This window comes from Theropithecus gelada, chromosome 7a (genome assembly GCF_003255815.1).
Source record: "Theropithecus gelada isolate Dixy chromosome 7a, Tgel_1.0, whole genome shotgun sequence".
In the NCBI taxonomy this organism is placed as follows: domain Eukaryota; kingdom Metazoa; phylum Chordata; class Mammalia; order Primates; family Cercopithecidae; genus Theropithecus; species Theropithecus gelada.
The window spans coordinates 3,439,888-3,459,180 of NC_037674.1; the positions used below are offsets into that span (position 1 = coordinate 3,439,888).

The following is a 19,293-nucleotide window of genomic DNA, read 5'->3' on the forward strand; positions in this document are numbered from 1 at the left end:
AAACAGGGCAGTCTGCCTTCCCTGTGACCACTGTGCATGAGCCACGGCCACCAACCCACTCCCAGCCAACCAAGGAGGATAGCCGGAAGCTACGCACTGTTGCAAACCTGGCAGTCACATAGCCTGCCCCTGGATGTGGTGGGCACCCACCAAGGTGCCCTCTCCAAGTGTGCACTGAAAATCACAGCCTGGGGACCCGGGCCACGAGCTTTCAGTGGTGGGACCCCATCCACATCCCACACACCTCCCAAACACAGAGCTGGGACACACTTGGTCAATCAAGGGCCACATAGTATCTTCTCTTTTCCTTGGTCCCAAGACCCCATCACCCTGGAGGTGACCCCATGGCTCAGAAGAAGGTGGGGTGGCAAATTCCCAGTACAGGACCTCTGACAGTGGGCCTTCCCACCTCAGAATGCCACTGTTACTGTCTCTCAAATTTGGAGAACAGGTTACCCCCAATGGGATGCAGGCTTCCCCCTCAGCCCAAAGCCCACAGATCCCTCCCAGGGCTGGACTGCAGCACCACCAGGCACCAGCCATTTCTCAGCCTTGACCCAACCCCATTGAAACTGCACCACACCCCACTAGGCTCAATACGTGCCACTGGGATGGCCAGTTGCTCAACAGGGTCAGCCCCATTCAGGGTCACAGGTGGGATGAGATCCTTGAACCTCTGTGACTCGACCCTGTCACCACACCCCTGAAACAAGTCTGGGGACTGAGAGCTTGTACGTAACACTTGTGGCACCCCGGAGCCCTTCTGGCCCCCCTCATGTGGCCTGGGCAGTCCTCAAGACCTGACCCACACACCAAGTCTCAACTGGGCGATGTCCTGCACGAGGCTGAAGGAACCCTTTGCTATCTGGACCATCGTCACCCCTGCAGGGCTTCAGGGAAGGCATCCTCCTCAGGTAAGAGTCCCAAGGAAGCTGCCCTCCTGGAGAAATCATGCCTCCCTGGTGGGAATTAGGGTCGGCTCCCTGAGGAAACCCTCACGGCCCGAAGTCTGACCCTTGGCAACCCCAAGCAGCCTGGCTCATGGACCATGACACCAGCAGGATCCACTCACCTATATTGCTCAATGTGAGGAGGACCCCCTTGGCAGAAGAGCTCACTGAAAGACAAAAGGGGAGAACCGGGGCTCAGGGAAGAGCCACCCACATGCCCCACACCCAAGGAACAACACCACCAAACCCGCACAGGGAGCCTGGGCTGCTACACAGAGGAGCACAGAGAAAGATCTGGGCCACCTCCAGATGCCCTTCAGGGCCTCCAGGTCTCCAACCCAAAATACAGTGGCCCTGCCAGAAATCTCAGGATCCCAACATCCCCTTCCAAATTTCTCACTTAGGGTGGGCCTCAGCGTAATCCTATTGAGCATGATTTTTAAGTCATCACCTCTCTTCAGGACAATATAATGTTCTCATCATTGACCCACCCAGGGCAACCCCCTTCCTGCTTATGCATCCAGTGGAACCCAGATGTGCTCACCAAGAGCTCAGTGCAGGAGACCAGGGCACCAGGAAGGGCTGGAGCTTCAGCACACCGAAGGTTGAACACCTGGCTGATGTACACTGGCCCAGGAAAAGCGAGCCCAACAGAAGTCTCACCATCTGGGGGAACACGTGGAGGACACGTGACCACCTCCATGTGGAGAAGGGGGTGGTGGGTGCCAGCTCACGTTTGCTCCTGCTCCATGGACACATATGATGATATTCATGAAAAATACTGACTCGTCACCTATGCAGGGAACCCTTAGCCCTCCCTACCACCGAACCCGGCAAGGGCAAGGCAGGCAGGTCACTGGGCTCAGGTAAAACGCTTAGGCTATGCTGGACTGCAGGACCCGAGAGCACATCCACTGGCCAAATCAGCTTCCTCACAGCACCCCAGAGTTGCCCTGGGAACACTGGGCACAGGCCCAGGCCACCGGCCAGGTCATGGCCAACCAAGGAGGCTGGCCCAGATGCCATGTGCCACTGCAGACCTGACAGTGGCATAGCCTACCCTTGAGCCTGGTAGGTGGGCGTACAGGCACCCTCTCCAAGCGTGCACCGGAAATCATAGCCTGGGGCTACAGGGCCACTTGCTTTCTCTGGTGGGTCCCCATTCATACTCCTCATACTTCCCAGACACAGAGCCAGTCACACATGGCCTAACTGCAGCAACATGGTGCCCTCTCCTTTGCTTGGTCCCAAGACCCTGCCACCCTGGAAGTGACACCATGGCTCCCAAGCAGCCTGAGCAACTAATTCCCAGTACAAGTTCCTCAATAGCGGCTGTTCCCAACTCAGGAGGCCAACCTTCACGACACTTGACCATAGAGAAAGGGTGGCCCCCAGCTGGATGTGGGTTGCCCCTTGGCCCAAAGCCCATGAGTCCCAGGGCTGACCTGCAGCACCATGAGATACTGGCCAGAGCTCTGCCTTGACCCAACCCCAGGAAAACCATGCCACCTCCCACCAGGCTCCAGGAGACCCACTGGGATGACCCATTGATCAACAGGGACGGTTGCATTTAGGGCCATGGTGTGGTGCAATCCTTAAATCTCTGAGACCCAACCGAATGGGCCAATTCACGCACCACACTCTGGGGACTAAGAGCTCCCCTGTTACCCCTGTGGCACCTCGTAGCCCCTCTGGACCCCCTCATGTGGTCTGGGCAGTTTTGGAGGCCTTACTGGAGCACTGAGTCTCAGCTGGGTGCTGCCCTGCATTAAGCAGAAGGAAGTTTCCTGCCTGGACAACCATTACCCTGGTAGGGCTACAGGGAAGGCGTCCTCCTTGGATCCAATTCCCAAAAAATGTCGCTGTCCAGGAGAACCCTTCCCTCCCAGGTGGAAATTCAGGTCTGCTCCCTGAAAAAACTGTTGCTCAAAGGCTGAATCTCGGGGACCTCACATGGTCTGGCTCATGACCCGTGACCCCAGTAGGATCCACTCACCTATGCCAGTCAATGCCAGGGGGACCTCCTGGGTGGAAGATCTGAAAGGCACAAGGTGAGAACAGGGGCTCAGGAGGGAGCCACCAATGTTCCCTGCCCCCAGGGAACTGGAGCGCCAACACCAACCCCTCACAGGGAGCCTGGGCTGCCTCACAGAGGAGTGCAGAGACAGGTTGGGCCACCTCCAGATGCCCTTCAGAGCCTCCAGGTCTCCAGTTCAACATACAATGGTCCTGCAAGGGACCTCGGGATCCCAGCATCCTCTTCCAAAATTCTCACCTAGGCTGGGCCTCAGCGTAATCCTATTGAGCATGATTTTTAAGTCATCATCTCTCTTCAGGGCAATATCAGGTTCTCATCATTGACCCAACCCAGGGAACCCCCTCCCCCTCCAAACATCCAGTGCAACCCAGACATGCTCACCACAGCTCAGTGCAGGAGACCAGGGTGCCACAAAGGGCCAGAGTTTCAGCACACCAGGGGATGAACACCTGGCTGACATTGGCCTGGGGCCTGTGAGCCAACACAAGTCTTCCTCCAGGCTCACCATCTGGAGGGACAGGAGGAGGAAATGTGTCTAACCAGGGCCTCACACATCAATGTGGAGAAAGGGCTAAGGGATACTCATGTGATGGGATCCATGCTGAACACTGACCCACACGGACACTGGGTACCCTTGGCCCTCCCTGCCACCAAACCCTGGAAAGACAGGGCAAGCATGTCACTTGGCTCAGGCAAAATGTCTGGGTTGCACCCTACTGCAGGCCCCAAGAGCACCTCCACTGCCCGGGCCTGTTCCCACACACAACCCCAGGGCCACACCGGGGACACGGGGCAGAGGACAGGGCCACCAACCAGCTCCTGGCCAACCAAGTATGTTGGCCCAGAGGCCAAGAGCCACTGCAGACCTGGCAGTCCTGCACCTAGGCGTGGTGGGCACTGGCCGTGGTGCCCTCTCCAAGCCTAGGGGCCTCCAGGGTCACATGTTTTCTACAGTGGGTCCCCATCCATGTCCTGCCCAACTCTGACACACAGAGCCGGGTCACACTCAGCCCATCAGGAACCACATGGTGCATTCTCCTTTCCTTGGGCTCAAGACCCTGCTACACTGAGGTGACCTCCAAGACTCAGAAGCAGCCTGGGCAGCAAATTCCCAGAACAGGTCACTCAACAGCAGGTCTTACCACCTCATGAGGATACCCTTTTCACCACTGGACCTCAAGGAAGGCTTGTCCCCAGCAGGATCAGAGCTGCTCCCTTGGCCCAAAGCCCACAAGTCCTAGGCCCTGCAGCACCACCAGGTGCCAGCCAGAGCTCAGCCTTGACCCAACCTCATTGAAACAGTGCCATTCCCCACCAGGCTCAAGGAGGTGCCACTAAGATGGCCCATTGCTCAATAGGGTTGGGTCCCATTCAAGACCATGGGTGTGGAACATTCCTTGAATCTCTACAGCCTGACCGTGTGGGCCCAGTCACTCACCCCTCTCCAGGGAAGGAGAACTCCAGTGTGACTTCCAGGGCACACTACATCCCCTGTTCCTGCCCCTCTCCCCATGTGCCCTGGGTAGTACTCCAGGCCTGACCTGGCCACCGAGTTTCAGCTGGGAGCTGCCCTACATTGGGTTGAAGGAACTCCTTCCTGCCTGGACCACTGTCACCCCTGCAGGGTTTCAGGAAAGATGTGCTCCTTGGGTCAGATTCCAAAGGAAGCAGCCCTCCTGGAGAAACCATCCCTCCCTGGTGGGGAGTAGGTTGGCAGCCTGAGAAAACCCTAGTGGCCTGAAGGCTGAATGTCGTGGACCCCATGCTGCATCACTCATGGCCCATGAACAAAACAGGATGTACTCACCTATGCTGCTCAAGGCCAGGGGGGACCACTTGGACAGAGGAGCTCACTGAAAGACACAGGGGAGAGTGGGGGCTCAGGAAGGAGCCTCCAACATGCCCTGTCACCAGAGACCTGGAGCCTGGATACCAAGCCAGCACAGGGAGCCTGGGCTGCCTCACAGAGGAGTGCAGAGACAGGGTTGAGTCCACCAGATGCCCTTCAGGGCCTCCAGGTCTCCATCCCAAAATACATTTGCTCTGTCAGGGACCTCAGAATCCCAGTGTCCTCTTCCAAAATTCTCACCTAGGCTGGGCCTCAGCGTAATCCTATTGAGCATGATTTTTAAGTCATCATCTCTCTTCAGAACAATATAAGGTTCTCATCACTGACCCAACCCAGGGCACCCTCCTGCCCCCAGTGCATGTATCCAGCAGGACCCAGATGGGCTTACCACAGCTCAGTGCAGGAGCCAAAGGCTCCAGGGAAGGTCCTGAGCTTCAGCGCACTAGGGGCTGGGTGCCTGGCTGACTGACATTGGCCCAGGGATAGCGGGCCCAACACAAGTTTTCCTCCAGGGTCACCATCTGGGGAGACAGGAGGAAGACGTGTCAAAACTGACCTCCACGTCGGAAAGGGGGTTGGGGGTGCCAGCTCACCCTTGCTCGCCCGCCATGGACACATGTGATGAGTTCAATGTGAAATACTGACTCGTTAAGTACACGGTGCACTGTTGACCCTCCCTTCCACCCAACCCAGAGAGGACAGGGCAGGTAGGTCACTGGGTTTCAGCAAACACCCAGGCTGCATGACACTGCAGGCCCTGAGAGCACCTCCACTGTCCCAAACGGCTCCCCTGCATGACCCCAGGGCTGCACTGGGACTGTTGGGCACAGACCCAGGCCACCAGCCAGGTCACGGCCAACCAAGGAGGCTGGCTCAGATGTCACACCCTGCTGCAAACCTGGTAGTTGCATAGCCTGCCGCCGGGCATGAAGGGCACGCATCCAGGCACCCTCTCAGAGTGTGCAACAGAAATCACAGCCTGGTGCTGCAGGACCATGTGCTTCCTCTGGTGGGTCCCCATCCATACTCTGCAAACTCCCACACATAGAGACAGCCACATGGCCAACCAGGAGCCACATGGTGCCCTCTGCTTTGCTTGGGCCCAAGACCCTGCCACCCTGGATATGACCCCAAAGCTTAGGAGAAGCTTGAGCAACAAATTCCTGGGACACGTCCCTCGACAGCAGGCCTTCCCACCTCAGGAGGCTACCTTTCCAGACACTTGACACTGGAAAAAGGGTGACCACCAATGGCAGGCGGGTTCCCCCTTGGGCCAATGCCCATGAGTCCCAAGGCTGACCTGCAGAAGCCACCAGGTGCTGGCCAGAGCTCTGCCTTGACCCAACCCCAGGGAAACAATGCCGCCTCCCACCTCCACCAAGCTCCAGGAGACCCACTAGGATGGTCCATTGCTCAACAGGGACGGTCCTATTCAGGGCCATGGTGGTGCATGATCCTTTAATCTCCACGACCCAACCCAAGAGGCCCATTTGTGCATGACACACCAAATACTGAGAGCTCCTATGTGACCCCCATGGTACCCAGAGCTCTTCTGTCCCCTTCACATGGCCTGGGAAATCCTCGAGGCCTGACCCGAGCATCGACTCTCAGCTATGAGCTGCCCTGTGCAGGGTGGAAGAAACTCTTTTCTGCCTGGACCACCATCACGCCTGCAGGGCTTCAGGGAAGGTGTCCCCCTTGGATCCAATTCCCAAAATAGCAGCCCTCCTGGAGAACCTACGCCTCCCCAGTGGTAATACAGGTCCATTCCCTGAGAAAACCCTCGTGGCCAGAAGGGGGACCCTTGGTGACCCCACGTGGCCTGGTTCATGGCCCATGACCCCAGCAGGATCCACTCACCTATGCCCGTCAATGCCAGGGAGCCCACCTGGGCAGAAGAGCTCACTGAAAGACACAGGGAGAACCGGAGCTCAGTAAAGAGCCACCAACGTTCCCTGGCCCAGGGAACTGGAGCACCAACACCAAGCCCACAAAAGGAGCCTGGGCTGCCTCACAGAGGAGCACAGAGACAGGTTGGGCCACCTCCAGATGCCCATCAGAGCCTTGAGGTCTCCAGCCCAAAATACAGGGTCCCTGCAGAGGACTTCGGGATCCCAGTGTCCTCTTCCAAAATTCTCACCTAGGCTGGGCCTCAGCGTAATCCTATTGAGCATGATTTTTAAGTCATCACCTTTCTTCAGAACAATATAAGGTTCTCATCATTGACCCAACCCAAGGCACCCCACTCCCTGCACATGCATCCAGCAGGACCAGGATATGCTCACCACAGCTCAGTGCAGGAGACCAGGGCACCAGAAAAGGCCTGAGCTTCACTGCACCGGGGGCTGGGAACCTGTCCGACAGACACTGGACCAGGGTCATTGGGCCCAATGCAAGTCTTCCTCCGGGCTCACCATCTGGGAGTACAGGAGGAGGATATGTGTCCAAATAGGTCCTCACATCTCCATATGGAGAAGGAGTAAGAGATACCCACGTAATGGGTTCCATGTGGAACACGGACCCATCATGGATGCAGGGCACCCTTGGCCCTCCCCTGCCCTGAAAAAACAGGACAGTCTGCCTGCCTTGTGACCACTGGGCATGGGCCACAGCCACCAACCAGCTCCTGGCCCACCAAGGAGGGTAGCTCGTAAGCTACGCACCATTGCAAACCTGGCAGTCACATAGCCTGCCCCTGGACGTGGTGGGCACATGCTGAGGCACCCTGTCCAAATGTGCACTGAAAATCACAGCCTGGGGACCTGGGCCACATGCTTTCACTGGTGGGACCCCATCCACATCCCACACACCTCCCCAACAGACCTGGGCCACACCTGGCCAATCAAGGGCCACATGGTATCTTTTCCTTTCCTTGGGCCTAAGACCCCACGACCCTGGAGGTGACCACATGTCTCAGAAGAAGCCGGGGCGGCAAATTCCCAGTATAGGACCCTAGACAGTGGGCCTTCCCACCTCAGAATGCCACTGTTAACCATTACTCAAACTCGGAGAATGGGTTACCACCAGTGGGGTGTGGGCTACCCACTTAGCGCAAAGCCCATGGGTCCCAGGGCTGGCCAGCAGCAGCACCAAGCATCATACAGATCTCAGCATTAGCTCAACCGCATTGAAACTGCAGCACACCCCACCAGGCTCAATACGTGCCACTGGGATGGCCTGTTGCTCAACAGTGTTGGCCCCATTCAGGGTCACAGGTAGGATGAGATCCTTGAACCTCCACAACCCGATCCCATCACCACCCCCAAGAAACAAGTCTGGGGACTGAGAGCTCCTGCATGACAGCCATGGCACCCCAGAGCCCTTGTGGCCCCCATCATGTGGCCTGGGCAGTCCTCAAGGCCTGACCCGCACATCAAGTCTCAACTGGGTGATGTCCTGTGTGGAGCTGAAGGAACCCTTTGCCATATGGACCATCGTCACCCCTGCAGGGCTTCAGGGAAGGCATCCTCCTTGGGTAAGATTCCTTGGGTAAGCTGACCTCCTGGAGAAACCATCCCTCCCTGGTGGGAATTCAGGTCAGTTCCCTGAGGAAACCCTCAGGGTCTGAAGTCTGACCCCTGGCGAAACCATGCGGCCTGGCTCATGGCCCATGATGCCAGCAGGATCCACTCACCTATGTTGGTCAATGCCAGGAGGCCCCCCCTTGGCAGAAGAGCTCACTGAAAGAAACAAGGCGAGAACGGGGGCTCAGGGAGGAGATACTGACGTGTCCCGTCACTGGGGAACAGGAAGGCCAACACCAAGCCCGCACAGGGAGCCTGGGCTGCCTCATGGAGGAGCACAGAGAAAGAGTTGGGCCACCTCCAGATGCCCTTCAGGGCCTCCATCCAAACCAAAATATAGTGGCCCTGCTGGAAATCTCGGGATCCCAGCATCTTCTTCCAAAATTCTCACCTAGGTTGGGCCTCAGCGTAATCCTATTGAGCATGATTTTTAAGTCATCACCTTTCTTCGGGACAATATAAGGTTCTCATCATTGACCCAACCCAGAGAACCCCCTCCCTGCACAAACATCCAGTGGAACCCGGATGTGCTCACCACAGCTCAGTGCAGGAGACCAGGGCGCCAGGAAGAGCTGGAGCTTCAGTGCACCAAGGGTTGAGCACCTGGGTGACGGACACTAGCTCAGGAAAAGCAGGCCCAATGGAAGTCTTCCTCAATTCTCATCATCTGGGGGCACAGGTGGAGGACATGTGACCACCCTCCATGTGGAAAAGGGGGTGTTGGGTACCAGCTCATGCTTGCTTTCCCTCCACAGACACGTGTGATGAGATCCATGCAAAATACTGACTCATTACTGACGCAGGGCACCCTTGGCCCTCCGTGCCACCAAACCCAGGAAGGACAAGGCAGGCAGGTCACTGGGCTCAGGCAAAATGCCCAGATTGTGGTGTATTTCAGGCCTGGAGAGCACCTCCACTGCCCAAAACAGCTCCCCCATATGACGCCAGGGCTGCCCTGGGACGACTGGGCACAGACCCGGGCCACCAGCCAGGTCATAGCCAACCAAGGAGGCTAGTCAATGCCAGGGTACCGACCTGGGTGGAAAAGCTCACTGAAAGACACAAAGGGAGAACGGGGGCTCAGGAAAGAGTCACCAACCTGTTCAGTCTCTGGGGTACCAGAGCACCAGCACCAAGCCTGGACAGGGAGCCTGGGGACCTTCATGCAGGATTGCAGAGGCAGGGTTGGGCTCCTACCAGATGCCCTTTCAGGGACTCCAGGTCTCCAGCCCAAAACATAGTGTGGCTCTGCCAAGAACCTCAGAATCCTATCGCCGTCTTCCAACATTCTCACCTAGGCTGGGCCTCAGCATAATCCTATTGAGCATGATTTTTAAGTTATCACCTCTCTTCAGAAGAATATAAGGTTCTCATCACCAACCCAACTCAGGGCACCCCCCTCCCCACACATGCATCCAGCGGGACCTGGTTGTGCTCACCACAGCCCAGTGCAAGAGACCAGGGAACCAGGAAGGGTCGGAGTTTCGGTGCACTGGGAGCTGAGCACCTGGCTGATGGACACTGGCCCCGGGGCCTTCGGGCCCAACGCAAGTCTTTCTCCAGGGTCACCATCTGTAGGGAAAGGAGGAGGACATGTGTCCAACCAGGGCCTCATGTATCAATGCAGGGAAGGTGGTTAGGGGATACCCTTGTGATGGGATCCTTACAGAACACTGACCCAACACGGACGTGGAGTGAGCACCCTTGGCCCTCCCTGCCACCAAACCCTGGAAAGACAGGGCAAGCGGGTTACTGGGCTCGGGCGAGAGGTCTGGGCTGTGCCCTACTGCAGGCCCCAAGAGCACTTCCACTGCCCGGGCCAGATCCCCCCGAGCAACCCCAGGGTCGCACTGGGACCAGGGCAACCAACCTGCTCAAGGTTGGTTGAGTCAAGGAGGCTGGTCCTGGTGCCAAGAGCCACTCCAGACCTGGCATTCACAGAGCCTGCCCTGGGCATGGTAGGGCCACCCTGGTGCCCACTCCAAGCACGCACCAGAAATCAAAGTCCGGGGGCCTCCAGGGCCACATGCTTTCTCTGATGAGCCCCATCCATGCCCTGCACACCTCCCACACACAGAGCCGGGCCACACTCAGCCAATCAGGAACCACATGGTCCTCTCCTTTCTGTGGGCTCAAGACCCTGCCACCCTATAGGTGACTCCATGGCTCAGAAGCAGCTTAGGTGGCAAATTCCCAGGACAGGTCCCCTTGACAGCAGGTCTTCCCACCTCAGGAGGCCACTCTTCCCACCACTGGACCTCAAGGAAGGGATTACCCCAGTGGGACAGGAGCTGCCCCCTGGGCCTAAAGCCCATGAGCCCCAGGACCGGCCCACAGCACCACCAGGCAACAGCTGAGTCTTGACCCAACTGCAGTGAAACAGCGCCACCCCCAACAGGCTCAAGGAAGCGCCACTAAAATGGCCCATTGCTCAACAGGGCTGGTCCCATTCAGGGCCGTGGGTGGGGCGCATTCTTCGAATCTCCGCAGCCTGACTGGGTGAGCCCTATCACTCACCCCTCTTCAGGGAAGAACTCCAGCATGACCCCCAGGGCACCCCAGAGCCCCTGTGGCCTCCATCATGTGGCCTCGGCAGTCCTCGAGGCCTGACATGCCCACCGAGTTTCAGCTGGGAGCTGCTCTGTTGGGCTGAAGGAACCCTTTCCTGTCTGCACCGTCACCCTGCAGGGCTTCAGGAAATGCGTGCTCCTAGGGTCAAATTCCCAAGGAAGCGATCCTCCTGGAGGAACCATCCCTCCCGGTGGGTATTCGGTTGGCTCCCTAAGAAAACCCTAGTTGGCCCAAAGGCTGACTCTCGATGACTCCATGCTGCCTCACTCATGGCCCATGACCCCAACAGGATGCACTGACCTATGCCGCTCAAAGCCAGGGGCCTCACCTGGGCAGAAGAGCTCACTGAAAGACACAGGGAAGAAGGAGGGCTCAGGAAGGGGCCATCAAATTGCCCTGTCCCCGGGGAAGTGGAGCATGGACACCAAGCCTTCAAGGGGAGCCTGGGCTGCCTCACGAAGGAGTACACAGACAGCGCTGGGCCCCCACAAGATGCCCTTCATGTTCTCAAGTTCTCCAGTGCAAAATAAGTGTGGCCTTGCTAGAGATCTTTGGATCCCCGCATCGTCTTCCCTAATTCTTACCTATCCTGGGCTTCAGTGTAATCCTATTGAGCATGATTTTTAATTCATCACCTTTCTTCAGAACAATATAAGGTTCTCATCATCAGCCTAACCCAGGGCACACCCCTCCCCACCCATGCTTCTAGCAGGACCCCGATGTGCTCACCTTGGCTTAGTGCAGGAGCTGAGCATGCCAGCAAAGGCCCAAGCTTCAGCGCACTTGGAGCTGGGCACCTGGCTGACTGACATTGGCCCAAGAACAGTGGGCCCATTGCAAGTCTTTCTTCGGTCTCACCATCTGGGGGACAGCAGGATGGTATGTGTCCAAACTGACCTCCACGTGGGGAAGGCAGTAGGGGGTGGGAGCTCACATTTGCTCGCCCTCCATGGATACATGAGATGAGATCTACAGTGAAGTACTGACTCGTCACCAACGCAGGACACCCTTAGCCCTCCCTGCCACCAAACCCTGGAGGAACAGGGCAGGCAAGTCACTGGGCTCAGGCAAAATGCACGGGTTGTGCCATACTGCAGGCCCCGAATCCATCTCCACTGCCAAAGATGGCTCCCCACACAACCCCAGGGCCTCCCTGGCACAAGTGGGCATGGGCCAGGGCCATGAGGCAGCTCATGGCCAACCAAGGTGGCTGGCCCAGATGCCACACACCACTGCAGACCTGGCTATCGCATAGTCTGCCCCTAGGCGTGTTGGGCACGCATCAAGATGCCATCTCCAAGTGTGCGTGGAAACCACAACCTAGAGCTGCAGGGTCACATGCTTTCTCTGGTGGGTCACCACCCATACACTGCCCACCTCACACACACAGAGCTAGGCCATACTTGCCCAATCCGGAGCAACATGGTGCCCTCTCCTTTGCTTGTTCCCAAGACCCCATCACCCTGGAGGTGACGCCACGGCTTAGAAGCAGCCTGAGCAGAAAATCCTAGGACAGGTTCCTCGACAGCAACCTTTCCCACTTCAGGAGGCCACCCTTTACGACACTTGACCTCGGAGATAGGATGACCCCCGGGGGATGCAGGTTGTCCCTTGGCCAAAAGCCCACGAGTCCCAGGGCTGACCTACAGCACTACCAGATGCCAGCCAGAGCTCCACCTTAACCCACTCACAGGGAAACAACTCCGCCCCCCATCAGCCTCCAGGAGACCCACTGAGATGGCCCATTGCTAAACAGGGACAGTCGCATTCAGGGCCATAAGTGGGGCACAATCCTTGAATCTACACAACCCAACACCATGGGTCCATTCATGCACCACACTCTGGGGACCGAGAGCTCCCCATTATCCCCGTGGCACTCTGTAGCCCCTCTGGCCCCCCTCATGTAGCCTGGGCAGTCCTCAAGACCCTACCACAGCACCAAGTCTCAACTGGGCACTGTCCTGCTTTGGGGAGAAGGAACCCTTTCCTGCCTGGACCACCATCACCCCTTCAGGGCTTCAGAGAAGGTGTCCTCCTTGGGTTTGATTCCAAAAAGGCTGCCTTCCAGGAGAACCCTTCCGTTTCAGGTGGAAATTCAGGTCTGCTCCCTGAGAAAACCCTCGTGGCCCAAAGGCTGATCCTCGGGGACCCCACATGGTCTGGATCATGATCCATAACACCAGCAGGATCCACTCACCTATGTCAGTCAATGCCAAGCGGTCCTCCTAGGTGAAAGAGCTCACTGAAAGACAAAGGTGAGAACAGGGACTCAGGAAGGAACCACCAACATTCCCTGCCCCTGGGGAACCAGAGCACCGACACCAAGCCCACACAGGGAACCTAGAGCACAGAGATAGGTTAGACCACCTCCAGATGCCCTTCAGAGCCTCCAGGTCTCCAGTCCAAAATACACTGGCCCTGATGGGGACCTTGGGATCCCAGCACCCTTTTCCAAAATTCTCCCCTAGGCTGGGCCTCAGCGTAATCCTATTGAGCATGATTTTTAAGTCATCACCTCTCTTCAGGACAATATAAGGTTCTCATCATTGACCCAACCCAGAGAACCCCCTCCCCACACAAACATCCAGTGGAACTCGGATGTGCTCACCACAGCGCATTGCAGGAGACCAGGGCACCAGGAAGGGCTGGAGCTTCAGTGCACCGAGGGCTAAGCACCTGGCTGATGGACACTGGCCCAGGAAAAGCGAGCCCAATAGAAGCCTCACCATCTGGGGAAACAGGTGGAGGACACTCCCTCCATGTGGAGAAGGGAGTGTTGGGTACCAGCTCATGCTTGCTCCCCCTCCATGGACACATGTGACGAGATCCATGCAAAATACTGACTCATCACCTTCACAGGTGTCTCTCCCTGCCACCGAAGCTGTGAAGGACGAGACAGGTAGGTCACTGGGTTCAGGCCCAGGGTATGCAGGACTGCAGGACCTGAGAGCACTTCCGCTGGCCTAAACAGCTCCTCCACATGACCCCAGGGCTGCCCTGGGACCACTGGGCACAGGTCCGGGCCACCAGCCAGGTCACAGCCAACCAAGGAGGCTGGCCCATCTGCCATGCGCCACTGTAGACCTGACAGTGGCATAGCCTGCCCCTGGGCATGCGGGGCATGCGTACAGGCACCCTCTCCATGCAGGCACCAGAAAAGAGAGCCTGGGGCCTCAGGGCCACTTGTTTTCTCTGGTGGGTCCCCGTCCATACTCCACATACCTCCCAGACGCAGAGCCAGTCACACATAGCCAATCCGGAGACTCATGGTGCCCTCCCCTTTGCTTGGTCTCAAGACCCCGCCACCCTGGAGGTGATACCATGACTCCCATGCAGCATGAGCAACAAATTCCCAGTACAGGTGCCTCAGTAGTGGGCCTTCCCAACTCAGGAGGCCATCTTTCACACTTGGGTGGCCCCCAGTGGGATGTGGGCTGCCCCTTGGCCCAAAGCCCATGAGTCCCAGGGCTGACCTGCAGCACCACCAGGTGCCAGCCAGAGCCAACCTTGACCCAACCCCAGGGAAACAACCCACCCCCCACCAGGCTCCAGGAGACCCACTGGGATGGCCCGTTGCTCAACAGGGATGGTCACATTCAGGGCCACAGGTAGGGTGGGATCCTTGAATCTCTGCTACCCAACCCCATGGGCCCATTCACACACCATACTCCAGGGACCAAGAGCTCCCTTGTTACAACATAGCACCCCGTAGCTCCTCTGGTCCCCCTTATGTGGCCCTGTTCTCATCATTGACCCAACCTAGGGAACCCCCTCCCTGCACAAACAACCACTGGAACCCAGATGTGCTCACCACAGCACAGTGCAGGGCAGCAGGGTGCCAGGAATGGTCAGAGTTTCAGCCCACTGGGGGCTGAGCACCTGGCTGACAGACACTGGCCCTCGGCCTGCGTGTCCAACACAAGTCTTCCTCCAGGCTCACCATCTGGAGAGACAGGAGGAGGACATGTGTCCAACCAGGGCCTCACACATCAATGCAGGGAAGGGGTTAAGGGAAACTCATGTGATGGGATCCATACTGAACACTGACCCAATACGGATACTGGGTACCCTTGGCCCTCCCTGTCATGAAACCCTGGAAAGACAGGACAAGCACGTCACCTGGCTTGGGCAAGGTGCCTGGGCTGCACTCTACTGCAGGCCCCAAGAGCACCTCCACTGCTCAGGCCGGCTCCCACACATGACCCCAGGGCCATACTGGGGACACAGGGCACAAGACAGGGCCATCAACCAGCTCCTGACCAACCTAGGTGGTTGGCCCAGATGCCAACAGCCACTGCAGATCTGGCTGTCCCAGAGCCAGCACTTGAGTGTGGTGGGCATGAGCCCTGGTGCCCTCTCCGAGCCTAGGGACCACATGCTTTCTCTGGTAGGTACCCATCCATGCCCTGCCCAACTCCGCCACACAGAGCCCAGTCACACTTAGGCAATCAGGAACCAGATGGTGTCATCTCCTTTCCTTGGACTCAAGACCTTGCCATCCTGAGGTGACCCATGCCCCCTTGACCCAAAGCCCCCAAGTGTCAGAGCCAGCCTGCAGCACCACCGGGTGCCAGCCAGAGCTCAGCCTTGACCCAAAAGCACTGAAAGAGTGCTGTCCCCAACCAGGCTCAAGGAGGTGCCACTAAGATGGCCCATTACTCAACAGGGTTGGGTCCCATTCAAGGCCATGGGTGTGGAGCATTCCTTGAACCTCCACAGCCTGACCAGGTGGACCCAGTCACTTACCCCACTCCAGGGAGAGAGAATTCCAGTGTGACCTCCAGGGTGCACTGCATCGCCTGTGCCCCACCTCCCCATGTGACCTGGGTAGTACTCCAGGCCTGACCTGGCCACCAAGTTTCAGCTGGGAGCTGCCCTACCTTGGGCTGAAGGAACCCCTTCCTGCTTGGACCACTGTCACCCCTGCAGGGCTTCAGGAAAGGCATGCTCCTTGGGTCAGATTCCAAAGGAAGCAGCCCTCCTGGAGAAGCCATCCCTCCCTGGTGGGGAGTAGGTTGGCAGCCTGAGAAAACCCTAGTGGCCTGAAGGCTGAATGTCGTGGACCCCATGCTGCATCACTCATGGCCCATGAACAAAACAGGATGTACTCACCTATGCTGCTCAAGGCTGGGGGGACCACTTGGACAGAGGAGCTCACTGAAAGACACAGGGGAGAGTGGGGGCTCAGGAAGGAGCCTCCAATGTGCCCTGCCCCCGGGAACCTGAAGCCCGGATACCAAGCCAGTGCAGGGAGCCTGGGCTGTCTCACGGAGGAGCGCAGAGACAGGGTTGGGTCCACCAGAAGCCATTCAAGGCCTCAAGGTCTCCATCCCAAAATATATTTGCTCTGTCAGGGACCTCAGAATCCCAGTGCCCTCTGCCAAAATTCTCACCTAGGCTCGGCCTCAGCGTAATCCTATTGAGCATGATTTTTAAGTCATCACCTCTCTTCAGGACAATTTAAGGTTCTCATCATCGACCCAACCCAGGGTACCCCCTCCTTGCGCATGCATCCAGCAGGACCCAGATGGGCTGACCACAGCTCAGTGCAGGAGCCAAGAGTACCAGGAAGGGCCCAAGCTTCAACACACTGGGGGCTGGGTACCTGGCTGACTGACATTGGCCCAGGAACAGCGGGCCCAACACAAGTTTCCCTCTGAGGTCACCATCTGGGGAGACAGGAGGAAGACTTGTGTCCAAACTGACCTCCATGTGGGGAAGGGGGTCAGGGGTGCCAGCTCACCCTTGCTCGCCCTTCATGGACACATGTGATGAGTTCAATGTGAAATACTGACTCGTTAAGTACATGGTGCACTGTGAAGTACGTGGTCCTCCCTTCCACGAACCCAAAAAGGAAAAGGCAGGTGGGTCACTGGGCTTGAGCAAAACACCTAAGCTGCACCATACTACAGGCCCCCAGAGCACTTCCACTGTTCAAAATGGCTCCCCTGCATGACCCCAGGGCTGCCCTGGGGCCACTGGGCACAGACCTGGGCCACCAGCCAGGTCACGGCCAACCAAGGAGGCTGGCCCAGATGTCACACCCTGCTGAAAACCTGGCAGTTGCAAAGCCTGCCGCTGGGCATGGCTCGCTTGTCCAGGCACCCTCTCCAAGCACGTACCAGAAATCGTAGCCTGGGGCTGCAGTGCCACGTGCTTTCTCTGGTGGGTCCCCATCCATACTCCACACACCTCCCACACACACAGACAGCCACACTTGGTCAATCGGGAGACACATGGTGCTCTCTCTTTTGCTTGGTCCCAAGACCCCGCCACCCCGGATGTGACCCTAAAGCTCAGAAGAAGCTTGAGTGACAAATTCCCGGGACACGGCCCTCAACAGCAGGCCTTTCCACCTCAGGAGGCCACACTTTCAGACACTTGACGTCGGAAAAAGGGTGACTCCCCAGTGGGATGCAGGCTCCCCCTTGGCCCAACGCCCATGAGTCCCAGTGCTGACCTGCAGCACCACCAGGTGCCGGTCAGAATTCCGCTTTCACCCAACCCCAGGGAAAAAACACCACCCCCCAACCAGGCTCCAGGAGACCCACTGGGATGGCCCATTGCTCAACAGGGACCGTCTCATTCAGGGCCATAGTGGGGTGAGATCCTTGAATCTCCATGACCAAACCCAAGAGGCCCATTTGTGCACCACATGCCAGGCACCGAGAACTCCCATGTGACCCCTGTGGCACCCCGGAGGCTCTCAGTCCCCCTCACATGGCCTGGGCAATCCTTGAGGTCTGACCCAAGCACCGAGTGTCAGCCACTCTGTGGGGCTGAAAAAAACCCTTTCCTGCCTGGACCACCATCAACCCTGCAGGGCTTCAGGGAAGGTGTCCCCCTTGGGTCTGATTCCCCAAAACGCCACCCTCCTGGAGAACCTATGCCTCCCCAGTGGGAATTCAGGTTGGCTTCCTGAGAAAAAACCCTTATGGCCATAACACTGACCCTGGGGGACTCCTGTGGTCTGGCTCATGACCCATGACCACAGCAGGATCCACTCACCTATGCTGGTCAATGCCAGGTGGCCTGCCTGAGCAGAAGAGCTCACTGAAAGACACAGGGGAGAACAGGGACTCAGGGAGGAGCCACCAATGTTCCCCGGCCCAGGGAACCGGAGTGCCACAGCAAGCCCACACAGGGAGCCTGGGCTGCCTCACAGAGGAGAGCAGAGACAGGTTGAGCCACCTCCAGATGCCCTTCAGAGCCTTGAAGTCTCCAGCCTAAAATACAAGGGCCCTCCCGGGGACTTTGGGATCCGAGTGTCCTCTTCCAAAATTCTCACCTAGGTTGGGCCTCAGCGTAATCCTATTGAGCATGATTTTTAAGTCATCACCTCTCTTCAGAACATTATAAGGTTCTCATCATTGACCCAACCTAGGACAACTCCTCCCCGCACTTGCATCGAGCAGGACCAGGATATGCTCACCACAGCTCAGTGCAGGAGACCAGGGCACCAGGAGAGGCCTGAGCTTCAGTGCACCTGGGACTGGGAACTGGTTGACAGACACTGGTCCAGGGCCATTGGGCCCAATGCAAGTCTTCCTCCAGACTCACCATCTGGGGGGACAGGAGAAGGACATGTGTCCAAATAGGGCCTCACATCTCCATGTGGAGAAGGGGGTAAGGGATATCCCTGTAATGGGTTCCATGTGGAACACTGACTGGTCATGGATGCAGGGCACCCTTGGCCCTCCCCATCACCAAACCCTGAAAAAACAGGGTAGGCTGGTCACTGGGTTCGGGCCAGACACCTGGGCTGTACCCTACTTCTGGTCGGGAGAACATCTCCACTGGCCCCGCCAGCTTCCTTGCATGATCCCAGGGTTGCCCTGTGACCAATGGGCATGGACCACAGCCACCAGCCCGCTCCTGGCCAACCAAGGAGGGTAGCCTGGAAGCTATGCACCATTGCAAACCTGGCAGTCACATAGCCTGCCTCTGGGTGTGATGGGCATCCACTGAGGAGCCCTCCCCAAGTGTGCACTGAAAATCACAGCCTGGGGACCCGGGCCACGTGCTTTCACTGGTGGGACCCCATCCATAACCCACACACGTCCCAAACAGAGAGCCAGGCCACACTCGGCCAATCAAGGGCCACATGGTATCTTCTCGTTTCCTTGGGCCCAAGATCCTGCGAACCTGGAGGTGACCCCATGGCTCAGAAGCCAGGGTGGCAAATTCCCGGTACAATACCCTAGACAGTGGACCTTCCCACCTCAGAATGCCACTGTTACCGCCACTCAAACATGGAGAACAGGTGACCCCCATGGGATACAGGCTGCCCCCTCAGCCCAAAGCCCATGGGCCACAGGACTGGCCTGAAGCACCACCAGGAGCCAGCCAGATCTCAACCTT

General features: G+C 57.7%; 10 non-coding genes across 10 annotated transcripts; all 10 read right to left on the bottom strand.

Annotated features, from left to right (window-relative positions):
* Window positions 1–1,357: 1,357 nt before the first annotated feature.
* LOC112628103 lies at window positions 1,358–1,439 on the bottom strand. Its single transcript, XR_003120284.1, has one exon. It is a non-coding gene; the product is annotated as a small nucleolar RNA SNORD115 (small nucleolar RNA).
* Window positions 1,440–3,232: 1,793 nt separating this feature from the next.
* On the bottom strand, window positions 3,233–3,314 carry LOC112628123. Its single transcript, XR_003120304.1, has one exon. It is a non-coding gene; the product is annotated as a small nucleolar RNA SNORD115 (small nucleolar RNA).
* Window positions 3,315–5,084: 1,770 nt separating this feature from the next.
* LOC112628116 lies at window positions 5,085–5,166 on the bottom strand. Its single transcript, XR_003120297.1, has one exon. It is a non-coding gene; the product is annotated as a small nucleolar RNA SNORD115 (small nucleolar RNA).
* Window positions 5,167–6,984: 1,818 nt separating this feature from the next.
* Window positions 6,985–7,066, bottom strand: LOC112628106. Its single transcript, XR_003120287.1, has one exon. It is a non-coding gene; the product is annotated as a small nucleolar RNA SNORD115 (small nucleolar RNA).
* A 1,693-nt stretch (window positions 7,067–8,759) lies between these two features.
* On the bottom strand, window positions 8,760–8,841 carry LOC112628115. Its single transcript, XR_003120296.1, has one exon. It is a non-coding gene; the product is annotated as a small nucleolar RNA SNORD115 (small nucleolar RNA).
* An 821-nt stretch (window positions 8,842–9,662) lies between these two features.
* LOC112628135 lies at window positions 9,663–9,744 on the bottom strand. Its single transcript, XR_003120315.1, has one exon. It is a non-coding gene; the product is annotated as a small nucleolar RNA SNORD115 (small nucleolar RNA).
* A 1,779-nt stretch (window positions 9,745–11,523) lies between these two features.
* LOC112628136 lies at window positions 11,524–11,605 on the bottom strand. The gene has a single exon (XR_003120316.1). It is a non-coding gene; the product is annotated as a small nucleolar RNA SNORD115 (small nucleolar RNA).
* A 1,798-nt stretch (window positions 11,606–13,403) lies between these two features.
* Window positions 13,404–13,485, bottom strand: LOC112628096. The gene has a single exon (XR_003120276.1). It is a non-coding gene; the product is annotated as a small nucleolar RNA SNORD115 (small nucleolar RNA).
* A 2,847-nt stretch (window positions 13,486–16,332) lies between these two features.
* LOC112628130 lies at window positions 16,333–16,414 on the bottom strand. The gene has a single exon (XR_003120311.1). It is a non-coding gene; the product is annotated as a small nucleolar RNA SNORD115 (small nucleolar RNA).
* Window positions 16,415–18,227: 1,813 nt separating this feature from the next.
* On the bottom strand, window positions 18,228–18,309 carry LOC112628108. Its single transcript, XR_003120289.1, has one exon. It is a non-coding gene; the product is annotated as a small nucleolar RNA SNORD115 (small nucleolar RNA).
* Window positions 18,310–19,293: the final 984 nt, after the last annotated feature.